The following is a 7869-nucleotide window of genomic DNA, read 5'->3' as shown; positions in this document are numbered from 1 at the left end:
CAACGGCCCAGAGCTTCCAGTGACGGTCAACGGTCCGGAGAGTCCAGGCACAGTGTCCAGTCCTGCTCCATGGCAGGAGCCTTCCTCTGCGCCGGTGCCCAGTTCAGGCACGGCGTCCAGTCCCGCTCCATGGTCGGAGCCTTCCTTTGCGCCGGTGCCCAGTCCAGGCACGGTGTCCAGTTCCACTCCAGGGCCGGAGTCTTCCTCTGCGCCAGTGCCCAGTCCAGGCACAGCGGCCAACCCAGCTCCATGGCCGGAGCCTTCCTCTGCGCCAGTGCCCAGTCCAGGCACAGGCATCCAACCCAGCTCCATGGCCAAAGCCCTCCTCTGCGCCGGTGCCCAGTCCAGGCACGGCATCCAGTACCGCTCCAAGGCCGGAGCCTTCCTCTGCGCCAATGCCCAGTCCAGGCACGGCGTTCAGCCCGGCGCCATGGCCGGATCCGGGGTCTGGGCGGGGGCTACGACCCACACCCGAGCAGCCACCAACACTAGGCACCCCCCCCACCCTCCCCATTTGTTTTCAGGTTTTGCGGCCGGAGTCCGCACCTTTGTGGGGGGGGGGGGGGGGGGTTGGTTCTCTATGGTGAGAGCCCTTGGTTCTCTATGGTGTTTAGGTCAGAGCGTGACTAGGGGGGTGTTCTAGTCATTGTATTTCTATGTTGGTGAGTTGTATGTTTCCCAATTAGAGGCAGCTGGTAAGTGTTGACACTAACTGGGGATCATATTTAGGTAGCCTTTTTCCCACCTGTGTTTTGTGGGATATTGTTTTGAGTGAGTGCATGTAGCACTACGGTACTTCACGGTTGTTGTTTGTTTCTTGGTTTGTTTAAGTTTCACAGTAATAAAAGATATGGAACTCCAATCACGCTGCGCCTTGGTCCGTCTCTCATCACGTCCGTGACAGAGGAATTGTCTTTTGGGGTTCCTTTCCTAAATAATAAGAAAAATTCAACAAGGTTAACAAATAATAATTTTGAGGTCCGTTTGGGATTATAAAACATCTTATTATTTTAAGTAAACTGAAATTCCAATATCAATTGAGACAGCTCAACAGGCACAATACCCTCAAAGATTAAAAAATACCCTCCAAAAAAAACCCTGATGGGGTGGAAATACTGCAGTGATGCAACAGTATCACTTCCCCCTAACATTTTGTATATTAAAGTCATTGCTGGCTTTTGTTCTCAGGCTCAACTCTTTGGAGATGTGTAGTGACTTGGCTCAGTATTTGGTTCTGAGATGTATTATTAAGTGTTATTAAACAGTTATTGAATCTAAAGTATTGGAACATAAACTGTTGTGTGTCCAGGTTGCTCTAAGTCTAAAGCATGCTGTACTGGCATTACCATGGGATAGTTTCTCAAAAGATGATAAAACAGCATATTAACCATAAAACCAAATATAAGTGTACAAGTGAAGACTCAGTGTATGTTTTCATACAACAAGTAAAATTCTACCTGCATGGTTCAGGGAAAAGCCCATGTAAAGCACTTGTGGTAGGTAGCCTGTATGATTTTCTGTTCTGACTTCAAACCAAATATGCTGACAATCTTTTGTACTGTGTTCTAGCAGATCAGCATAACACTTCTTACAGAATACAACACAATGTCATCTAAAAAATAAGACTCCAACCTTAAGCCATATCTTGTTATGTTGTTACAAAAACAAAGAGTGTTATCAGCTTGTGGTAGACATTTGGTCAATGCCAACACATGTTTGATCAAATCATTATTCAGAGCCTGTAGCCTTGGCTTCAGTTTCCCATCTTCTAAAACGAGCTTGATTTTCTGAATGAACTCGAACGTGTAAATAAAGACAAACGATAACGATAAAAATCCAGAGACTTCCTCGTGCAGCAACACAGAAAGAGCACGAAGAACAGTCATACGCCTTTAGTGGGCATCATGTAGTTCCTAAACGGATACATAAATGTCAATTTTATGACACAGGCTTACTAATCTAACATGGTACCAGAGACAGATTAGAATACTTAGCCTTAAATCACTTGGGACATGTGATGAGCTTGGTTCAATTAGGAACATGGTACGATGGAACGAATGGAATAGTCACTAAAGGGCAAACTCTCAGGTGCCATTTAAGTACTTATTAAGCCTAGTCCTGGACTAAAAAGCAAGCTCAATGGAGAATGTTCAGAATCATCACTAAGCTAAGCACCCAGGGACTAAACACCTCCCTTCGCCACTGGATCCTGGACTTCCTGACTGGCCGCCCCCAGGTGGTAAGGGTAAGCAACAACACATCTGCCACGCTGATCCTCAACACTGGGGCCCCTCAGGGGTGTGTCCTTAGTACCCTCCTGTACTCCCTGTTCGTCCACGAGTGTGTGGCCAACCACGACTCCAACACCATCATTAAGTTTGCTGACGACACAACAGTGGTAGGCCTGATCACCGATGAGACAACCTATAGGGAGCAGGTCAAAGACCTGGCAGTGTGGTGCCAGGATAACAACCTCTTCTGTCATTGTGAACAAGACAAAGGAGCTGACTGTGGACTACAGTGAAAGGAGGGCCGAACAGGCCCCCATTAACATCAACGGTGCTGAAGAGAGAGTTTGAAGTTCCTTGGTGTCAACATCACCAAGAAACTATCATGGTCCAAACACACCAAGACAGTCGTGAACCCCAAGACAGTCGTGAACACCAAGACAGTTGTGAAGAGGGCTCGACAACGCCTTTTCCCCCTCAGGAGACTGAAAAGATTTGGCATGGGTCCCCGGATCCTCAAAAAGTTCTACAACTGTGCCATCAAGAGCATCCTGACCGGTTGCATCACCACTTGGTATGGCAACTGCTCGGCATCCGACCGTAAGGCGCTACAGAGGGTAGAGCGTATGGCCCAGTACATCGCAGGGGCCAAGCTTCCTGCCATCCAGGACCTATATACTAGGCGGTGTCAGAGGAAGGCCCAAAAAAGGGTCAAAGACTCCAGTCACCCATGTCATAGACTATTCTGTCTGCTACCGCACGGCAAGCGGTACCAGTGTGCCAAGCCTAGGTCTAAAATGCTCCTTAACAGTTCTACCCCAAGCCATAAGACTGCCATTCCCCCCTCTGTTTTTATACTGCTGCTACTCACTGTTTATTATCTGTGCATAGTCACTTTACCCCTACCTACAAATTACCTCGACTAACCTGTACCTCGCACATTGGCTCGGCACCGGTACCCCCTGTATATAGCCTCATTATTGTTATTTTCTATTGTTACTTTTTATTTTATTTTTTACTTTAGTTTATTTAGTAAATATTTTCTTAACTCTATTTCTTGAACTGCATTGTTGGATACGAGCTTGTAAGTAAGGATTTCACGGTAAGGTCTACACCTGTCTACACCTGAGCATGTGACAAATAAAATTTGATCTCCTGTAACGCCTGTCGTTAGAATTAGACCAAGGTGCAGCGGAGGATGTGTATTCATTATTAAAGATTTTAATGAACATAAACACTCTATACAAAACACGAAACGAAACGACAGCAAACAGTCTTGTCTGGTCCCAAATGAACACAACAGAAAACAATCACCCACAAAACCCAAAGGAAAAATAGGCTACTTATGTGTGACTCCCAATCAGCAACAACGAACTTCAGCTGTGCCTGATTGGGAGCCACACACAGACCAAAACAAAGAAATACAAAACCATAGAAAAAGGAACATAGAACGCCCACCCAATGTAACACCCTGGCCTAACCAAAATAAAGAACAAAAACCCCTCTCTATGGCCAGGGCATTACATCTCCATAGAAAATTATTTTAGTCCAGGACGAGGCTTAATCTGTGTCTGGAAATTCTCCCCTCAAGGTTTAATACGTAGTTGATATTTGCATTAGACCAAGGTCTGATTCCAGTGCAATGTACAGTGCCCTAATAATCTGAGTCCTCTGTCTTACCTGTAGATCATGACACCTCAGAATGTCAACCAAAGCGTCAGCAGTCCTTCCAGTCTTCGATGCCCTCTGTCTATACAAGGTCATCAACCGAGTGTGATGGTCAATCTCAGCATAGAAGATGTTTAGCAAGTTCTGGTTTGTAATTCACTGGAATTCTGCATACACCTACATTTGGAATTGACAGACAACAAAGGACAGTATTTAGAAGTTCGGAAGATAGTATGACAATTTAATTCAGTATAACTAATATATTAAAGCAACTCAAATTTGTGTAAAAACAGCATTGCAATTTTACCTACAACTCAGAGATCAGGGAACTCCTATCCTATCCTGCCTCAGCAGGAAATGGTTTGGCAGAAAATGAACTTCATCCCACTTAATTCTATTTATATTTGAATGCGTTGGTTCGTTCTCTGGATTCCTTCTGCTTATTTTTCTTGCGTTACAGAGACCTCCTGACATCCTGCTTTCCTCAACTTGGTTCTGTAGTTACCCATCTTGAAGTTGATGCTGTTCTTCCATCCATTCCACCCAGTGTTAGATCCTGCCTCTTTCAGACGGGGGTTTCGTAACAAGAGCTTCAGCTGCCTTTCCTATCTCTGTCATTTGGGTAAGCCTTGAAACTGTACACAGTAGTAGCAACTTTCTCTAAGATGCCATGTTTTAGGTCTCTAGACAACTGAATATATGTTCCATCCCATTTAAAGGCAGCATTTCTTTCTCTAAGCTTCAACTCTATAATGCAAAAGTAGGCATGGGAAAAACGTCTGTCGGCCACCTACTGAGGCGCTTTGGGGAAGACACATCTGAAAGTATTACTGTGTCAGCTGTATAACTTGTATCTCCTCCTTCCACTAAAAGGTGCACTCTCAATCAAGCAGGTAAGTTGTCCATCAAAGTCAAGGTCTTCATACTGCAAGCGGAAGTTGTAGTCAAACTCAAACTTGGCCTTCAAAATGTTTATCAAGTCATCAACAGATGCTGGAGCTGAGGTTTATCTTCCTTGTATGGTCAGCATCAACAACGTGAAGTATCATGGCTTGAGGAGCTGCAGCTGCAGCTGCCATTGCTGAGAAAGAGTACAACATTGAGAGGTTGCACTTGGAATATCAAAACAATACAAATGGTATCACTAGGTACATAATGGCTTCATTAACAAATAATGACTCACCATAACATTTTCAACTCTTTCTCACTCAAATTAACCTCTTGGGGGTCAACAGCAGCTGGCCATCAATGTTGTATGCTGAAAAGGTGACAGTGTCATTGAGCTCAGATTGCAATTGGACAGACAGAATAACTTTTGTAGATGAAAGTTCATAGGAACGAAGATGTTCTTCATACCATGACTCAAAGTGACTGCAGAGAAAATAAACATTGTTATTCACTAGATATATCTGAGCAATTTTGCAGAACTGAGGCAGTCCCCCACTGACTCCAACTGACACAAACATGCCAGGGGCATAGTCTGTGCCGTCAACGGTGACCTTTGATGTAGTGTAGATTGTGTTGCTAGTCGTCTTCCCCCTAATGTACACTTGAGCTACTTCTGGTAGTGTTGAAAGTAGGATAGAGTTAACATTAGATTTTTCTGTGGTCTGTGGTGTGAAGAATGATGGAGCACTGAGATGATACGCCATCATGTACTGGTGTCTGGTTGCCAATGTCTTCAAAATGTTCTTAAAGTTCTTTGTGTTGTGTGTTGCCCTCAAAGCACATAGTCCAGAGGTGCACCAAGGGCCCAAACCACTTAATAAGGTTGGGATAGCGCTTGACATAGTGATGTTTAGTGTGAAGTCTATACTCAGGGAAGATCTCTTTAAGAATTTGTTTGTGGTCACAAATTTTACACTGCAAATACTCAATGGTCTCATCTGTAAACGCACAATGCCAAGTCTACCACTTCTTTCAAGTTCATTGAAACTGCCCGTGAACCATCACCCTCTGGGACTTCACTGCCCACCAATAATGGAATTAATCTGAGGAGAGTGGCATTCTCATGTCCATTCTCCCCTATTGTCCCTTTAGAGGTGAATGTCTTGGGAATGGGCTGTGGTCTATCAACTTTGTCTGTGTGCTGATATGGGAACGATGCTATCTTCCTGTTGAAATAATCGGAAGTGAAGTACGAAGGCGAATCATACTGTATCTTTAAGGCAAAGAGACAGCTCAACAGGCACAATACCTTCCAAAAGATCATGAAGTACACTACCGGTCAAACGTTTTAGAACACCTTCTCATTCAATGGTTTTTCTTTATGTTTACTGTTTTCTACATTGTAGAATAATAGTGAAGACATAAACTATGAAATAACACATATGGAATCATGTAGTAACCAAAAAAGTGTTAAACAAATCAAAATATATGTTATATTTGAGATTCTTCAAATAGCCACCCTTTGCCTCACCCTCCGGGTCGTCCCCGAGGCCAGTGTCGGCGCGCTGCTGGAGCCGCGCGTCAAGGGGGGGTACTGTCACGACTTCCGCTGATGCCGGTTCCTCTCCTTGTTTGGGTGGGTGGCGTTCGGTGGTCGACGTCACCGGTCTTCTAGCCATCGCCGATCCACCTTTCATTTTCCATTTGTTCTGTCTTGTTTTCCCACACACCTGGTACATCTCATTACATGTCGTGTATTTAACCCTCTGTTCCCCCCATGTCCGTGTGTGTAATTGTTTATTGTTGAGGTTGGCAGGCTTCAGGCTGGTTTGCGCTGGGTTTATTTTATTACCCGTGCTTTGTGGCAGCCTGTACTTTGTACTTGTGTTTTTGTACTTTGTGCTGCTTCACTGGTTCGTTGGGCATTTGTTCTGTGACGCAATTGCGTTCTGTGCATATGATTGCCTTAGTAAAGTGCTTTGTCCACTCATCTCTGCACCTGACTTCGATGCACCAGCTACACTCACCTCTTGACAGGCTGGGACATTCTTCACATAAGTCATCTGAGTTAGTGGCAGTTAGGTTATCAGTTTCCTGACAGACAATGTCATCATGAAAATCTGACATAACACTCACTTGGTGTGTCCTACTCTCTCATGCTTCTTTAAATGTCCCCTAAGGTGACTGAAGAGTACAAATTCAAAGAAAGGTTGCTTGAATGTACACAGAGGTCAGTTAAAAGATGCATGCTCCTGACCTTCCCTATTCCTGACCTCTGCATTGTGGCATCGCGATAGATGAGTTTTAAGTGCATTGAGTACCTGAAATGTGCAAACACAATCTTCATAGAGACATGGCAGTCGACCCACTCTTGAGTAATGACTGTGCTTTAGACGATTGGGTTAAAGTAAATGTGTTCTAGACTGAAATGGGCTTGTGCACAACTCACATTTCCAAGCCATTCTATCATCATCTGCAACCTGTAAGCAGAAGAAATGGTGTTCACTAACAGGTTATGACTAATTGACTACATAAACGGAATTATCCAAAATTTGTTCCTGAAATCATAGGTAAAACTTTGGCGGCCTATCATTTTTAAAACTAAGAACATTTCTTAAGTTTGTATTAGAAAAATACTGTTCTACTAACAATATTTAATCATGTTTCGATTTCAAGAAGTCACAAAATGCTGTTATGTTGTCCATCTCAGGTCATTTCAACCTAAGCTTACCTTTTAACTACTTGCCTTCTGTCTAGAGCACCAACACCAACTTCTGTCAGGCCCATAGAGAAAATGGTATCAATAAAGAATTAGTATTACAATTTGTAGTGGTAACATTCTTAAGGTTGGAAACTAGTCTTTACATCAAAGTATCTAGGCCTGCTACTTATCATTCAAGAATTACAGAACATTCCTAACTTTAGATTTGTTTCACACCCAAGTCAAATATCAACGTCATAAAATCAGCATATGTTATTTGAATAGTACATAACTAATTCAGAATTCCTATTAACTTTCAAAAATCTAAGTACTGCATTGGAATTAGGCAGCATACCATTAAATCAAACTTAGGCTGCACCATTT

General features: G+C 43.5%; 1 long non-coding RNA gene across 1 annotated transcript; it reads right to left on the bottom strand.

Annotated features, from left to right (window-relative positions):
* Nucleotides 1-659: 659 nt before the first annotated feature.
* On the bottom strand, nucleotides 660-5155 carry LOC106576201 (uncharacterized). Its single transcript, XR_001321906.2, has 4 exons — nucleotides 5080-5155; nucleotides 4204-4977; nucleotides 3909-4073; nucleotides 660-930 (listed from the first exon to the last, which is right to left on the bottom strand). It is a non-coding gene; the product is annotated as an uncharacterized lncRNA (long non-coding RNA).
* Nucleotides 5156-7869: the final 2714 nt, after the last annotated feature.

This window comes from Salmo salar, chromosome ssa01, assembly GCF_905237065.1.
Source record: "Salmo salar chromosome ssa01, Ssal_v3.1, whole genome shotgun sequence".
Classification (NCBI taxonomy): Eukaryota; Metazoa; Chordata; class Actinopteri; order Salmoniformes; family Salmonidae; genus Salmo; species Salmo salar.
This window is presented reverse-complemented; position numbering and strand designations above follow the sequence as displayed.